The 18313-nt window shown below is 42.4% G+C and overlaps 1 protein-coding gene across 3 annotated transcripts in view; it reads right to left on the bottom strand.

Annotated features, from left to right (window-relative positions):
• ZRANB1 (zinc finger RANBP2-type containing 1) overlaps positions 1-18313 on the bottom strand; it is a 70232-nt gene that overhangs the window by 40171 nt on the left and 11748 nt on the right. Inside the window, exon 1 of one of the 3 annotated variants that reach the window (XM_074831505.1) lies at positions 7165-7370. The exons of 1 other annotated variant lie outside the window; for it this stretch is intronic. The gene's annotated coding sequence lies outside the window, so the exon portion shown is untranslated. Of the gene's footprint in view, positions 1-6336; positions 7138-7164; positions 7371-18313 lie in introns of those variants that run through there. One more of the 3 variants, XM_074831508.1, reaches the window with a different exon arrangement.

The raw sequence follows: 18313 nt of genomic DNA, 5'->3' as shown, positions 1-18313 counted from the left end.
ATTTAAAAAAATCTGGGAGACTAAGTAGTAACTTATGAAAACATTTAAAAGCCTGTTCGTTGGGTGAATTCTGATAGCTTTCATTTAAATATAATTAATAAAAAATTGCTTTCATTTTGACTTATGGATTCATAGCTCATTTTACAACACCTTAAGTCTACTTTATTAGGTATTTATGGTATTCAGAAAAATTACACTGATTTTGCTTCAGCTTTCTTTTTAATATTCTATTCACACTTCCAATCCAACTGCTATCATTTCAAATAAACCTTGAAGTCTGACTTTTCATAAGCAAGAGAATTTATATGCAGTTTTAATGCAACAGGGTGCCTAATTTTGCAAACGGTATGTTACAGATCTCAGGATATATCTGAAATACAAGAATTGACAATGAACTTTAGGTTAGGATGTAGACCTAACTATAAAGAGATTCCTCTGTAAAAGCTGAAAACTCATCACAGAATTAACAAGTATTTGACAACACTGAACATTCACTCTTTCTGCTGTCTTTTTTTATTTTGATGTTTATCCCTTGAAGCATTTTTGTGCTCTTAACCACTACGGTTAATCCTTCTGTGTAACTTGCAAAGTACAAGTTTCTGTTTTATTTGTTACTCATCTCAAATGGGTGAAACTACATATAGCTCTATTAAATTCATGACTAAAAGCTAGGAATACCTTAACTGCTAAAAACAACCTATAAAAAACACTAGCAGCAACTTGCAGTTCAGGCCTCTTATTTCAGGAGAGTTAAATTTTTCAGGGGTATTTTGGTTTTGTTTTAGAACTCAATTAAAAGTGATCAAATGTTTAGATAGGATGTACTACACACTAGGATGGACTAAATACGATTGCTTACTTAGAAACCAATACCATTTGGGAAAACCAGAGTAAGCAGATCAACAGTTACATAATACACAGCGTCTCCCACACAATACTAATCAAAAACCAAGCAAAGTGACTCAAAATAATGAGCTATGATAGAATGTTCACATTATTACAGCCAGCGACATTTAATGAATCTGATCATCATGAACAGTCAGCAACAGATGAATACTGACTCAAGATAAGATGTACAATACAGTAACAAACATACGTAATAAAACACAACAGAACTGCTAAAACTTTGTTGTAAAGATATTTGCATTGGACAAAGTACAGAAGTTGAACAAGAGGTTTCTTTATACAAAGTGAGGTCAAACACAAAAATAAAGTTTATCTGTGTTTAGACTATATGCCAAAAACATGAGACTCATTGTGTTTAGATCTCAGCTCATCCACAAGATGAGGAAAACCAGATGTTATGCTCTGAATAAAAACGCACTGTGGAATCAAACATCAAAACTTTAACACACTTAAACCTGTCCAACAGCCAAGGAACATTGTATTAAGACTTGTACGTTTGACATTCAGTTCTAGCAATTATCCTCTGGACCTCCTCAGTACTAGCTGACAATAAATCAGATCATGGCTACATGCAGACACAGTCGCCACTTGGTTGAGAAAAAACACCTGCCTCCAAATGAAACAAGGAAACACACACTCGACATCAACTACTGTGTAGTTTCCTCCTAATTAATGGCAAGCCACTTGCAGATACAGTTAAGGACTGTCTTTGGTATATGCATTTGCAATTGGGCTATATTTAAAACTAGTTCTAGCTCAAGTAAGCCATACAAGCTACACTCATTTTATCCAGTTCTTCTTAAGATACTGGCTAGACAGCAAAGTATCAAAACAAGCTGGGGGAGCAAAAATGCTATTACCACAGCACACAAAAACCACTACTGCCTATGTTGTTGCTTAGCATAGTGCAAAGAACTAGTATCAAGTATCACTGGGGAAACAAATTCAAACTCCTTCTGGAGAAGGAATGTTATTTTTTTTTTAAAAAAAACAAACAACTTTTTTTTTAACCTTATGATTAGTAATCTGTTCATGATACATCTTCAACAACCCCAAGTTAGTCACTGCAAGGTACTCTGAGCTGCTAGGAAGTTTCAGAGTAACAGCTCTAAAACAGTAAACCTTCTGCTTTTGGGAGGTGGGAATAACTTTCTGCTAGAGACAACACTGAACAACCTTCTTTAAATAAACCATTTAAAAGCCATGAGGTGACAATTATTTTTATCCCTGCCAAGCCAAACAGTAATGAGGGGGTCAAAAAAATGTAAATAGTCAAGCAGACCATCCCAACCCTTCAGCAAGATAAAAATTAACTTCTCAACAAGCACGCAGTAAGGAGAAGCCTTTGTAGCCAAAACCTAAACCCACAGGCCCATCTGACAGACGGCATAAATGACAATCAGACATTGTTAAGACACCTAGTACAAAGTACTCCTGACTTATCACAGTAGTGTGGACTAAAAAAAAAAAAAAAAAAAAAAAGGCCTAGCATGAAAACAAGTATATACTCAATCCTTCTTGAAACTGCAGAAGACTTAAGACTCAGACCTGTAGATTGAAGCTGTTTCAGGGAGGTAACTCAGCAGCAACTAATAAATATGCCAGCTGTCTGTACTGAATCCCTGCTTAGATACTGGAAGATGAATGGAAACAGAAGAAATACTTTCAAGCCCATTAGCCTGAAAGACATACAAGTCAACGCTTACACAACGCACTTAAGAGTCTTTACAACCACAAGAAACAGGATTCTCTCATAAACTGACAATCACTTTCACAAAGCAAATTTCCTATTTTTTGCTAGAATTATCCATGTTTATGAGATTTATGACAGTCGGTTTTCTTCCCAGAGAATCAACTGACTATGCAAGCAAGAGCTGTATGGTTTTTAAATGAATGGACCTACAAAAGTGTGTGCAACTTCAAAGCTACTAAAAAACTACTTGATCATAATAGTTCTGATCTACTGAAAACAAAACAGACCACTCAAGTTTATTTTTCTTTCCAGCATCACGTAAACCATGGTTCTGACAATTTTCTTTAGCTCAGGAAAGCTACCTTCTGAATATCTAGAAGACAGCAGAACAACACAACTTAGAAAAGTTTCTTAATGTCTGTGAACTCCCCAGTAACTTGGACTTTTTCTGCTTCATTAAAAACACCTACTCAAGACTAGACACTAAATCAAATTGAAGTCAAAGATTCACATGGAAGATTTTTAAACCTTAACATCTGTTTACAAAACCAACGGCAAACATAACCCAAATAAAACATCATCATGTACTGGCTTCTACCACAAGTGGGAGGAAGGAGAAGAAAAAAAAAAAAAAAAAAGAAAAAAGACTGCAGCCTCCTTGGTCACAACTGACAGTTTCAGAAAGAAGTCCTATTTACACTTACCAAAATAGACTCATATCCATCCTTCCAGTCCCTCCACCCCCTGGACAGCAGGTTGCAGGCCTGGTATTTGTTTCGTACCTAGCTCTCGTTAATTCAGGTATTTTCAGGTCAATTCTGAACTCAACCTTAAAGGCAGATGTAAATTCGGTGCCTTCTCCAGCATTTGTCTTAGAAGTACTAACTTCCGCTAATTTAAAACACACACGTGAGTACAAGCAAAATTAGCAGCCACTCTCAGCACAAAAAAATTCCACATTACTAGAAATTTAAAAAATGATGCAATAGTACCCTTGTTTTAAGAACAAGCAGAACAGATTATATCAGGATAAACTCAAATAACCAAAGGGAAAAATGCCAACTTAATTATATCTGCTGTACAGTAGAAGATGCAAAAGGGCTGCAAACTTGGCTGCTTCACAGGCAAGATGCTCTGCACATGCCAGCAACTACCACTCTTTCCAATGTATTACCCTCCCATGCTCCTTGTAAAAAAAAAAAAAAAAAAAAAAAAAAATCTACCATTCCTTCTGCCTTCTTGAACCAAGGTCTCTGTATCAGCCCACTCTTGAGGACAGTTCCTTCTTCAAATGTCACTGCACTCATTCCCTACTCCACCCCCTCCACACCTCTCCTCTCTCTGGTCTTCACCAAAATGATTTTTTTGCATAAAGGGAACAGAAGCACAAGAAAAAAAAGTTGCTTTGAAAAATGCCATGTGGATACAACTCCAGTTTGACTAGAGAGCTTCTGAAAACCTGCCCATGCCACAAAATAAAAAAATAATCTGTATTATTATAGACTAACATGTTCTCAGAATTGATGTTGAAGCACTACAGCTCTTCTTTTAAAGTATGTTAACTGTTCGTCACCAAAGAGATGAGTCCTATTATTTAGCTTGTATTTCATGAAAGTTCCAAATGAATTAACTACATACATACAAGAAGCTGTGCTTCAGCAACTGATGATGCAAAAGTCAAGACAGTCACAAAATCAGTCGGATTCTGTGCAAGTTAAGGCAACATCAGCTATGAAAGAAGTGCTATGAAAAAGAGTAAGTACCAGGAAAGCATCTGAATTCCTAATGTTTGAGATCTTAATTAGAAGACAGAAGTTTTCTTTCTAAGGTATAACAAATTCCATTCAACTGACATTACAAAGTTATAATTATCTGTTATTTAACTGATTTTACCAAGCTATGCCACTTGACAAGTGAAGTGGTAACCTCTTCATCAGCTGTGTTGAAAAAAATTCTCTTTTCAACTTTGCCTCATTTCTCTCTTCATATGTAGTACTACTTAAAAAAAATAAAAATTAAGAGCTCTGTTACATCTAAGCCAGCCATTTTCAGCTGCCAAACTAAAGTTTAGTTCCATTTTAGTACCAGGAGACTCTGGATCATAATTCATGCAGTTAAAATGAGGATTACTTGTTGACATAAATTTTGAACAGCTCAAAATAACCCAGTCTTCAAATTCTGGGGGGAGGAAGGGGCATGAGATTACTAACAGAACTGGCAGTAGCAGTTTAAATGCTTTGCTGCAATTAGTTGACAGTACATCACAATGAAGAATGTATTGATCTAAAGTTCTGCATAATCTCAGCCCTGTGCAAAACCGGTAAGGCAAAGAGAAGCTGGAAAGAGAAACATTAACACCTAAGTTAATACCACATGAAGGAGCCAGTAAATCTCACATTAAAGTGCCTGAGAGTACATTTGATTATTTGATTGACTGTATTAAAAATAAGCTCCCATACAATCAGTCAAGTATTTTCTATTTACATGTCTGACTTATTTACAGATCCATCTTGCAAAGAACACCGAAGATGGATGGGATTTCCCGTCCCCATGGAATTTACATATCAAATGACGCACAATTGCCATGCACAAGGCTAACTAAGACTGAAAATATTGCCTTGACCAATTTTGTGTTTCAACTAGTCTCCAATTTAAGTCATGCTTCTATGATGAATCCCGTTGATGCTTTTATGCCACTCGGCATTCCAATTAAATTAATATTTTTTAATTATACTTCTGAGAAAATGCTAATGGATACAACTCTACAATAACAGATTATGGCCTCATCGGTCATCCCCATCTGCCTGTCCTTACTTAAGCGGCGTAAGAAAAGTAAAGGTAATAATTTCTTTTTTCTTCAAAAGAACTACACCGCATAATTAAAGTTTCACAAATCCTACAAAACGCAACACATCCAAAAGCATTATTCTCTTTTAACGCTGTGACAGACTTAAACCAGGAGTGATCTTTTACATATGACATGCTAGACTCTGCATGCTGAGACACCAATTCAACTTGGCCTTTGGAAAGAGGCAAGTAAAACAGTTCCAGAACACCTCCTGCTGCTTACCTGTTTCCCCCCTCTCCAAGTAACCACTGAAAAAGGAGGAAAAAAAAAAAAAAAAAAGAAATAGGCTTCACAAATCTCTTCCACAGTCAAAGACAAAACGCTAGATGAGCAGAAGGAAAAGCAAAACTAAGTGCAACAAACCTCTCCCAAACTACTGTTAAGAGGTTCTGCTCACACCAGAACAAGCTTTAGCACAGTGTGTGTTAGAGAAAGGAGGAAGTTAAGGTATTACACAAAAGACATCTCACCTTTCAGTTTTTGCACCAACAAACGTATCAATGTGTTAAACTCACATGCCAGGTTCACCACTTATGACACAGTAGGTAGCTAGTGAGTAGAGACTGTTCAAGCACAGCACAGAGCCTGTCAAACAACATTTGTTTACTACATCGACTCTCAAGAATTCTAGAAAAAGTTGTCATTATTGTCATCACTGAAAGGCACCATGGCAGCAAAAAGTTCTCAGCAGCCGTGCTGTGTCCGCCATGCAGGAGACCCAGATTAATTTTCTCCCATCATTTCTCCCACCCGCTGCTCTTAGGAGAGCAGTGACCACCGCGGGGACGGAGCACTCGAGGCGGGGGGTTGAGGGCTGGGAGAAGGGTCCTTTGGTCACGCCGAAGGAAGGACTCACAGCCACATCCATGACCTCCGCAGAGAAGTTTACCTGATCCTGGCAGGAAGCTGCCGCAGTGGGGGACTGCGAAGGTAAAGTCAGAAAGTCGCTGGAAGCGTAGATTACCACGGTTTGCCTCACTCGTTGATCGAACTTTTCTAATTTTTTTTAAACTTCAGTTCACAAAAACAAGATCGGTTTCGAAATACTTCCCACGCTGTACTTTATTTCTGATAAAGTATCGACAATACGTGATACCGTACTACAGGCAACATCATGGAAGTTCTGCTATCCAGAATTCACAGCTACACGCAAGTAGCTCCCATCACCTATTCTAGCACGGCACACAGATCAAAACAGGCATATCCAAAAGGGAAAAAAAAAAAAAAAAGGAGGGGGGAAAGAAGTGGGAGGCAGCAGAGGCATGATCTCACCCCAGCAGACCGAGGTACTGCAGCCCAGCATTTGGGGAAGCAGCCACAAGAGAAAAATCAGAGTTTCCTGCCTTTGTACCCAGACTCTTGTTGCTGTAACGCAGCTTTTCCCAAAGCTCTGTTACACACGGAGCTGCTGGGACGGAGGGAGAACCGCCGCATCCCGCGGCAGGCGAGCGGGCTGCCCTCACCGCCGAAGCCAAGCCCCTCTTCCACACGCGGGACGGTGACCCGAGCCGCTCGCGGAGGAGGCGACTCCCCACACCGCCCCTCAGCCGGGCCACCCCCGGCCCCGCTCTGCGCCGCTCCACCGGCGGGTCACCGGCCGGGGAACCACCGCGGGCTGCCTCGGCTGGTCGCCAGGCCCCCGCGGGAGGCAACCGGCCGTTCCTCGCACCGCCCCCTCCTCCCCCAGCGCTGCCCGGGCAGGGGAGAGGGGCTTTACCTCGCCGCCGCCGGGAGCCGTCCCTCAGGCACACGCTCGGCGCTGGAAGCCGCCCCCCCCCCCCCCCCCCCAACCCCGGCCCGCTGGCTGCGGCGTCCTCTCCCCGCTCAGGACATGGTCTCTCCCAACGCGGCGGGCTGCCGCGGCCGCGGGCGCTCCCACTCGGCGCGGCGGGGGGAGCCTCTCGCCCCGCTCCCCGGGCTCCTCTAATGGCGGCGGCTGGAGCAGCCCAAAGCAAAATAAACCCCCATACGGCCAGGAGCCCGCACGTCAGCCCGGCCTGCCGCCCTGCCTAGCGCCCATTGGCGGAGCCGGCGCCTTCCCCCCCGCCAATCAGCGCGCGCCTCTTTGGGAAGAACGGGTGATGTCATCCCTGCCGCCGCGGCGCCTCGCTGTGGGGGCGCGGGGGGGTTCGCCCCGCCCCCTGCCGGCCCCGCCCCGCCCCTCAGCGCCGGCTCCCTCGGGCGACCCTTTTCCCGCCGTCGGTCGCCCCCCTCACGCACCGCCCCGTCCCCTCGGGGCACCCCAACGGCCTCCCCGCCTCGGCGGCCGCTCGCCCCTGCCAGGGCCCTCCCTGAGGGAATCGTGTGCGCGGGACCCAGCCGGGTCACCAGCGTCGGGCAGTAATGCCCGAAGCGCGGGAGAAGGGGAAACGAGACCGTCGGCTTGCCTCGACAGCCACGATCGTAGATGGTGTCTCGACATAAAGTTTTCTACGGAAATAATCCCTCATAAAAACCCCTTGCGATGGCACAGGGCCAGCCAGCAGCCGTCAGAAATACCACTCCTGTGACAACCGATCCTTCCAGTGTCCTGACGGGAAACATCTGTGTATGATAAAGAGAAAAGCGCGATGGAGGGTCTCATGCCCAGGCTGTACAGCCCCCAGCCTTTGGTAGATTCCCATTAATTCCTTCAGTTCTTAGGCAGCAAAATATTTCCCTGAGCGCTGCTCAAAAAAACTATCAACATGTCCTCTGCGTGTCGATACTGGCCAGCACGGTGCGTGTGTGGGGTTGGAGTTCAGGATGGTCATCCTGACCCAAAGGACTCTTCAGCCAAGTAGCGGTCGTGCAGCGCAAAACCCATTCCTATACTGGGAGGAGAAGGCGGGTAATAACTGCTCCACCAGCCCTTGGGTTCAGTCCTCGTGCTGGCTGTGAGCTCGTTGTTTTTGCTTTCTACTCAAAAATTGCAAGTCTGCATCTTCCTTAAACTGCCCTTATAGGCTCACTGACAGAAAAAAGCGTATTTGCCCACATCCTCGCTGTTCCCTCGCAGGTCTTACATAATTTGATACCTGACTTTTTTTTTTTTTTCCACTGTAGTTCCTACAATTTATTTTAGGCTTTCCCAGATGTTCTAGCACTTTTTATTTCCATCGTTTCATTCCCTGTTCCTGGCCGAGGTGACAGAGGGGACTCTGTTTGCTAATGCCTCGGGCTAGGTGTTGCATTGGGAAAGTTGTCCTCTTCTGACCAGCTGGATCCATCCTCTCTCGCTCAATCAGCATAAAAGAAAAGCACCCGAGATGTTCAAAGAGAGCAGTGATGCCTTACGCTAGAGAAAATCCCTTTGTCCAGCAGACAAACAACTAGAACTGGAGTCAGCACAAGTAAAATGTAATTTCTTCTGAAGACTGAAATAGAAATTTGTCTCCATTTGCAATTAAATTCGTTCCCTATAAACATCAGAAACTGTTGGGGGGGGGGGAGTAATGTGATTTGTCTCTCCCAGACTAGTTATTTACTAGACTCTGACTCCACTGAACAAGTTGGACCTCAGCCTGTGTTTTGGGAAACATACCAACAATTACGTATATTTAGCTGTAGAAAAGATGGGGACAACTGTATTTTTTTTCACACACCCACATATAAGATCCAGATGAACTTGGATAAGTCGTGTAAAAGAAATATTCCTTATTTTAAGGAATCGTGCCATCTCTGTGCTTAGAAATAATTCAGAAAACATAACCCTTGCTCTTGGCATCTAGGCACGATGATGGAAGAGCTGTCATGTAAGTGAACAACAAGTAGTGGGGTAAATCCTAAATGCTGCCACAACTGTACAACAATGGGTAATTTCCAGAAATAACTATTGTAGATTAGACTGCATAAAAAGATACAAAAATAAAAGGAATAAGTAATTTGGGAGAAAATATCACTTCAAATTCTTCCAGAATATTTCCTAAACCTGTCAGAAGACCTTTTGGTGATCACAGAAACATATTTTAAACAAAACAGTGCACTGCAGCACATTAGGAGCATGTAATGTACTTCCACAACACAGAAAAAAAGCTTTAATGAAGCTAGACACGTATCATTTCAAAGACTTTTGTTGCATAGGTAAGAAAAGATTATGATTGACTAAAAAAAAAAAGATTTTCAAAGACTTCTAGAGACAAGTGATTTTCATACCTGCAGAGCTGTTCTGCAGAACAGCAGCATTCCAAGGAATAAAACAGGTGCCTGTATAGTATATGAAGGCACGTAGTAAAATTGAATTTGAAAATAGTTACTAGAGCTGATAGTTTCAAAAGTGAATCCTGGCTGCATCTCCAAATTACCAGACATTTTTGATGTTGGCGACGTTATTCCTGAGGCCGTGTCTTTGGCTTTATCTCAAAAAACTGCTGGCATCTCCCACCAGGTTTACCTTGCAGGAGTTTGCCATTTGTTCTAGACTTAAACAATAAAATACAATAGGAGTGACCTTTCAGCAGGTTAGAACATTGATATTTACACGTGTATTTTATCCAGTAATAGCTTTCAGACTTCTAATTTGGAGAGAAATCAAAATATACATGACTTGATAACCCGGTTCTCAATAGATTTGGTATTTGATCATCTTTTTCTTTTTTACATGTCAGAAAGATAATTCTATTTTTGTTAGAGGTAGCAGAACTTGTATGCAAGTACTGATTTCCTATATTCCATCCCAAATTTTAATTTTATTCCACCAGTTTAAGGATAAATTTTAACTCTCTAGTAAGGAATTTGGAACAGTCATACTGGTTTGACAGCTTAATATGTTATTTTGGGAACTTTGCTTTGCGGAGCTGAATTCACTCATGCCTTGGAGATTATGTGCCTTCACTGACCGGGTGTGCAACTGCCCTCTGTAACTCAGAATAAACCCATAGCAAAACTATGCGCCTTCGTTCACATCTAAAAATATAATTTGCACACATATGTCTTCCAGCTTTCTTTTTTCCCCTCCCTTCTCAAACCTAGTGCCTGCTGCTTTCTTCCCACCTTCCTCAGCCATCCTAGGTCCCTCCGATCTCCTTCCTTTCCTTCCTCTTGAACAAGGAAGAGCTGCCTAGGAAAGAACTGATAGTAAATTTCTTGGTCAGAACTCACAGATTTGATGAAATCCGAACGGCGCACGCAAGTCACGCAATTTCGCAGGAATATCCGGTGGAACCCAGCTAAGAAACCCACCTGGTTCCTCCCCCTTGGCAGCCTGGAGCCGCACCACCAGCACTTGTGCCGCAGCCAGTAGCACAGACTGCCTGAAGCAGGAACCCTTTGTGCCTCCGAGGTGCGAGCCTTGCTGGCAGCCAGCGAGGCAGATGGCTGGGAAGTTCCCTTCCTTTTCTGCAAAGAATTTATAAATTTAGGATTTTTTCAGAATAACCCAGAATTGCAAATTGACGCTATCTCCTATTAAACAAGAGCACTTTGCAGCACCCTGCCTTACAAGACACCCTATTTCTTCTGTCCTGATGCTCACTGTCAGTGAAAGGCTTCTTCCCTCAACCCTCCCTGACGTTTCTGTTCTGATTCACCCTGCTTATAACCGAGAGAATGATACCGAAAGCTATAATTAGAAAGAAAGCGTCGAAACATTTCACAGTAGCATATTTCTAGATGTTGCATACAATAGCTGGGGGACTCTGTGAAGCAAAATTGTGCTTCAGGTAAGCAAAAAGACAAATACCTAATTATTTTACGCTGGCATGGAGTGTTTTTGTGCTGCAGCAGGATTGCCTCAGCCTGAGTGCAAAGATTACATCTAGTTAGTGATGTATAAGTGCAGATCTCGCTCTTATGTAATTCTCTTTACCCTGGTAACTACTCGCTCTCAGGCTGAGCGCCGGCTCCCATTAGGCAATTCATCCTCGGCTTATCCAGGAGCAGAGATGTACGTGCTCACCAGATGGTTATTTCTCACTAGCTGAACTTTGAATATGCAGAACTCCCTGCTCACACCGGCTCCTCGAATCCTGCTCTTGCCATCGCTTTATTCAGTGTTTTCAGGCTTTTTATGATCAAGGAAGATTTGCAACTGAACTGAAATATTTAGATAAAGGGTGAGGAATATAAATGTGCAAAAATCCAAAGGAAGCACAGTTTTTGAAGCTTTGAAGGATATTTTAAATGGTTGACTGACTTGTTACCATTTTCCATCCTCTCTCTGAGTCAGCCTCAGCCTTCACACCCAGTAAATCTCACACTTGCGGCTCTTTTTCCTGTTTTAGCCTGAGTTTTTATTCAACCATACCTAGATCACTATCCCCCCTATCCAGACGAGGATGAAGTCAGAGAAGGCATAATGCCCTGACCAAATCCGTTCTTCCCTGCCACAGCTGTGGGGTGTTGTTACAGGCTGCCACCCTGAGACCCATAAGTGAGCTTCAAATATTTGCTGCTGACCTCCGGGCAGGGAAGGAAGGCAGGGTCCTTCCCTGTCGTTACCACACGGTCTCGCTCACAATGGGAGAGTTACTGCCCTCCCACCTGGTCTGCCCTCATGACTGCAGCCAGTGGGAAATGGCTTTGCTAATTCTACCCATTCTCTTGGCTCAGTTTTCAGCTGTCTCTCAGAAAAACATCCTTCAGAAAATATTTTCAGAGACACAAGTTTTCTTCTGACTTCCCCATGGGCTTTGCGCTAAGAAGGGATGTCATGCATGTGGATCAAGCCCTTCTCCTTTTGGTCTTTTTTATTACAAGAAAACTGAGAGTTTATCCCATACCCAGAGCCACCAAACACATCGGCACAAGGGGCAGGGAAAGAGCAGCCAAAGAGAAAAGCGGTCCTTTCTGATTTGCCATCTGTACCCCCGGGAAGAGATAGCTGTCTTCTCCCAGGGGTTGGTCAGAGGTAGGAGCAGCTCACACTGCACCACAAAACACTCACCTGCGTGTTCCGCCTCTTCTTCAGCTACGGGGCTGCCCTACTGCAGAAGCACCATGGCTCTCCATGGGGGCAGCAAGAGGCACCTCTCCAGGTGGTTTATGCCCACACATTTAGGGAATAAATAGCTAGGAAAAGTAGAGAATAAACAAAGGAAGAACTGTGTAGAAATATGACAAAAGTATGTACTGCATTGTTGTCTCCTCAGTTACTTTGAAATGTATTTCAATAGCAAAAATAAAAAGGTTAAAAGTGGGGAGCACTTGTGTCTAAAGCTTCAACATGGACCATGTTTTTCTTGCTTTCTCTCTCGTTCCACAGGGAGCAGAGGAAGGGGGTGAAGGAATAAATCATAGATCATAGAATCACAGAATGGTTTGGGTTGGAAGGGACCTTAAAGCCCATCCAGTCCCACCCCGCTGCCATGGGCAGGGACACCTTCCACTAGCCCAGGTTGCCCAAAGCCCCATCCAACCTGGCCTTGAACCCTTCCAGGGAGGGGGCAGCCACAGCTTCTCTGGGCAACCTGTGCCAGTGTCTCAGCACCCTCACAGGGAAGAATTTCTTCCTTAGATCTAATCTAAATCTGCCCTCTTTCAGTTTAAATCCATCACGATTTCCAGCTGAAGGGTTTGAGCCACATGGTTGAGGAATCTTAGAAACTTTCCTCAGTTGGGCAGACACTGAGTAGGTGAAGGAGTCTGTGCTGGATGGCCAACAGAAAAGCAACACACATGGAGAAAACTGGGAAACTGGGAGGTGATGGGGTGGCTGTAGTACAGCGTGTGAATTCAGGATGGTTCTGGAGACTCCGGGAGGCTGCAGGATCTGCCCGTCCCAGATGGTGAGCACAGCGTGGCTGCTGCCACTGCTCTAAGCATGCATCAGCAGGTTTGTCACAGCAAAAGAATGCAGGGGGGAGGACAAAGAGGAGAAAAAGAGGGAGAGAATTAAGGAAAATGTGAAACAGAGTATTAAAAACAAAGGGAAAAGAAAAATAAACCAGGAAAATGCAAAGAGCTCTTTGAATGCACTCTTAAAGAAAGACATGAGGGAGGACAATGACAAGTAACAATGCAACTATAAAAGGAAGCAGCAGCCTGAGTCCCTTTAGGGGCATGTAAGACATTTGTGAGGGCTTGAGACAAAAATCCATGAGAAAAATGGACTAAAATCCATAAACTAATTGCTGCGTAGAAATGTCAGGCCAAAAGAGGCTGGATTCCTCTGTGCAACGGCCAGCATCTCTCTTATCCTTAACAATGACAGATTTAACTACTACCAAACACCGGGACCCTTCCAAAATGGTCCTGCCAGCAGAAAAGGAAGTGTTGACAGAATTGTGGGGTGAGCGTAACACTGACTGCTCCAACACTGCTAACTGAGGCTAGATAAAAATACCACATTATACAAGCACTGGGTTTGATGCCCAGGTTAAGCAGCTCCCTCCCCTGAGTACTGGCTTCTGTGAGCCCCATCCATGGCATCACCCCTCTCCAAACATCCCATAAAAGTCATAGATGCTAAACCTGGAGGACGTAGGTTTGGCTGTGAAGCTGAGAGGCAAGAACTCATGCATTTTTCTGCTTTCGGTGAGCACACCACTTTTCCTATTTAGCAAGGCAGTACTATCAGGTGGCATTAATATGCCCCAAATCCGAGGCAAAGTTAGCAGCCATTAGTGGTCAGTGAAAGTGAAAAGGGAATTTATTGTAAATGAAGGCTGGCCAGGAGCGTACGAGGCAACAGAGAAGGGACCTTCTGTGTTCGGTTTACAGAACACAGTACATCATGCTGAGCATAATCAGTGCCAGCTAATCAGATTATTTGATGAGCCAGAGGGAGCAAAATCTATCTTCAAGTTGACGTAATCCACTGGTAGACTGCTTAAGGATTCTGGATATGTTCATTCTGTGTCTCAGAAGCCTTCCCCTTCATTGAGACTTTCCTTTTTATGAGCAAATCTAGGATTGAACACATACAGTTCAAATAAAAAACAGAAAACAAAACAGGTAAGAGTGGGACTCCATGGGAGCATAGCTGACAGAGCAGTGCCAATCACCACGCTACTGGTTCAGCAGGATGGTGAAATAATATCAGTAACACCAGGGATAATTTAATGCTATTAGTGGAGACCTTATAAGGATCGCAACTGATGAAGCTAAGGAATACATGAGTCTGGAATTAAAATGTGGAAAGGACAGTTTTCTAGAAAGTCCTGAATTTTGGAAGAGAGATATTTTTATTTTAATTCAGGCGTAGCCTGGGCCATAAATTCTTATTACTTTAATACCATTGCCTTATTTTAGAGATAGCTTCTGCAAAAAATCTATACCTTCTCCCAGCATTTCTCATCACAAATAGGCAGCTTCAACAACTGGATAAAAAGTAGCTTTCAATCTTATTCCTACTTTTAATCTTGCAGAAAGCCATTTAGCAAGATAACTCATAATGCTATGCCTTATTTACAGACAGAATGAGGGGAAAATAAATCAGAGAAACAGAAAAATAAATCATTTTCAAACCAGATTACTTTCCTGGAAGGACAGTTCTTTGATTGCTTTTATTCCTAACTTTAAAAGAAAATCATTTAGAAATTGTACATTGAGCAACTACTGTTTACTTGTATCAGGCATCAGAAAAGCTGCTGTGCCTTCCTTTCTTGTATGCTAAGTTAAAATGATGGGTAGAATCAGAATAAAATAATTGCACTAGAACATTGTCTAGGATCACTGTCTCCCTCCCACTGCACAAAGAAATGCTGAAGCAAAGCTAAGACATTTATCGAGCAGCAGGAGCTCATTAGCTTGTTGTCAGTACTTTCTCCCATTGATAGCTCTTACGTGGTTATCTAGTAGGTAAGCAGCATTATAAATAATGTTTTTGTACCACACATTTCTGCTTCCGTATAAAAAACGTGTTTGTTGTCTCCCAAATAATCCTTGCCACCCTGAGAAATACACATTTTGTGATTCAGGAATGTGTTGCTTCAGTATTCCAACCACATGTCTCAACTGTATGTGAGTTTGTCTTATCTAAACTCTTTGAAAAAAGTTTCAGCTTCAACAGCCTCCGCTTTCATAAGACAGACAGCTCTGGAACTGCCTGTGTCCAGGGACAGTTTTAAATTTACAGGGCTTTAACACAAAAAGACAATTTAGAGTATATATTGGGATTGTACACAGCAAGTTAGATCTTCCATGGAGGTCAAAGTAAGGACTGAGTATTAGAGAATTCAGAAGTATATTTAACTGAGGAGCAAACTCCTGTCTCAGCAATTGATGTCATAAGCCAGCCAGATCCACATATAATCATTTGTCTGTACATCTCATTACTGGCCAAGCTAAACAGAAGCAGAGAGGATGAGCGTTTGTCCAATGCGATTCAAACCAATTTTACAAAATTAAGCAAAATGTTGAGCTCCCGATGAAATAATTGGAAATTGGTGAAGCTGCTCGGTCTCACAAAGGTCATGTTACTCCACTGGAGACTGAACCTTTACAAACATTAAAATCCTTGACCAGGGGGATTCAGATGCTTCTCTTCTTGGACTTTGCACTGCTCTCCTTGCAATGCCGGACATTCCATGTAGCCCACTTTCCCCAAGACTTCCCACCATACATCCCTCTGTCAAGTCAACTGCTACAGTCAAGGAGCCTGGGCAAAAAAAACCCAAGGCCCAGTGAGAAAGTTCAGATTTGGACCTTTGCCCACAAGCCATACTTGATCGGTGTAGAAAGATCACATTACACTGAGGATATTAGTAATATTTTTTACACAACTGATGTGATAGAATCCAGGCTACACATGTCAGAACCAGAAGAAGGCTGTTCAGATGAATGGGGATGATTACTTGCATCAAACTAGGAAGCTTATTTCTCAAATGGAGCAAAAATCTGTTTGGATTAGTGCTTTCCTACCACTCTGTGGGAGAAACAGAAGTTCTGTCATTTCATTTTGGTGCTGTTTCTCTTATCTTGCCTTGCTGGCTTTGAATTTGCCACTCTCTTATTCCGAGTATACTTCTTGCCCAGACAGTTTAGTCTTCAAGAGGTTTCACGTTGTTCTCAGGCACTCAGTGAAGAGGTCAAGTGGAGCTGGACTTCCCTCGGAGCAACACAGCTCTGAAGCTGAATGGTATTAACTTCTTGGCTGTCTTCCTCTCACATCAGAGAATATTCCAAATAAGGTCTCACTGGTGTATTGCTCAAAATCAAAATAGCTTCATCCTATTTAAGTTTGATAAACCCTTGAGAAAAGTCCCTTAGACTTTGACTTCCTTTAGAGCTGTTGACTGCCTTGGCATATGGTCTTGTTAGATCTTCTCAGTTAAACACTGTTAAATCACAGTTCTGTCAACTCTCAGTATTTTAATGTTTTTCTTGGAATATTTGCTTTCTGTCCTAGACCTCCTGCCTCTAGAGTCAAGTGATTAAGTTAGACGCTGAGGTTTTACTTTCAAAGTAGATTTCTAATCCTCAAGGCGGTGAAGAAAAGCATAAAATATGGACTAAATATAACCTCAGTGCAATTTGAAGGTTCAGAAACCAGGAGTTAAAACAAAAAAAGAACCACAAATATTGGTTCCTAAAACTCATTATTTAAAAATACATTTCAGATGGTTTTGAGAATGAGAAATTGGTTGTACTTTTTTCCCCAAGTTTTTGACTGCCAGTTCCATAATGCAGAAGACATTTCTTTTCGTGCCAGTGCTGGACCAATATCCCGTCTTAGTGCAGAGGAATGAGTAGATTTACTCTCACCAAGAGACCACTCAGGCTGAGGTCTTTACATCTAGTAGTAATTACGGTCTTCCTAAAACATGCCAGGAAAAAGAAGGGATATCAGCATCTGTGTTCTGGGTTACATTTTGGGTAGATACGCTTTGTTTAACTGATTTTCTCATATAGCAGAGTACCTACACACTCCTTTTCTTTCCATACCATCAGTCTGCCATAGCTCTGGCTACAGTATTTTTTTTTTTGTATTAGTAGGTAACATCCACAGTCTCATACAGTTTTAATGTTAAATGTGTGTCAGATAATGTCATGGAATCATAGAATGAGTTGGTAGGAAGGGACCTCCAGAAGTTTTCTGCCTCACACCCTGCTCAAAGCAGGGACAACTTTAAAGTTAGATCCAGCTTGGAATTCAGATCAGGTTGTTCAGCACCTTGTACAGTTGAGTCTGAGTCTCTCAAAGGACGGAGATCCCACAGCTTCTCTGAGCCCTATTCCAGGGTCTGACTGACACTGAATATTTTTTTTCCTATTATGTACTCTAAGTTTGCACTAGTTGTCTCCAAAACATGTATACTCTGCCTCTTTTCAGTGCTGTAAGCCTATATGAAGTTTAATTTAGTTGTTTTTCATTGAGAGATAATGTGACTAGAAATCATGAAGCCACAAGTTTGCTAAGGCTGCATGAAATGAAAGAGTTTCTAGATTAGAAACACAAGCCATTATCTAGAACACCAAGAAAAGCTTTGGCTTCTTTTTCTTCCAGCCTCATACTGGAGGGGCCATGACAAAAATAATTTAGTTGATATATATCATACAAGTTTATAACTAGAACTGGTCAATATTTCTTTTCTGCTTGAATTTTGAAAGTTCTAAAATAATTCTACAAAAGAAAAAATATTGAAAACTTGCCAGAAAAACAACAATGTTATTTAAAACAAACAAACAAAAAAATCACAGAACTTGGGGCTTTTGTAATTTATGCAAAAACTCTGGACTTGCTCTCCAAAGCTCTGTGTGATCTCCTAAGGTCTCCAGTATTCAAGCCAGGGAGCCCAGGAGCCCAGCATGGCTAGTTCAGAGATGGACTCTGAAGTGATGGGGACACATCATCATAACATGGAGCTTCCCCAAAGACACACTCCATCAAGTCCAGGCCACCGCCTGGTCCTCCTGGCAAACTGGCAGCACTTGTTAGTGTAGCTCAAAAATGTGCTGAAACTCGTTAGCTTATGCAAAACAGTTTGGTTTCAACAAACTGCCATTTA

The sequence above is a fragment of the Strix aluco genome, chromosome 7 (genome assembly GCF_031877795.1).
Source record: "Strix aluco isolate bStrAlu1 chromosome 7, bStrAlu1.hap1, whole genome shotgun sequence".
Taxonomy (NCBI): Eukaryota; Metazoa; Chordata; class Aves; order Strigiformes; family Strigidae; genus Strix; species Strix aluco.
This window is presented reverse-complemented; position numbering and strand designations above follow the sequence as displayed.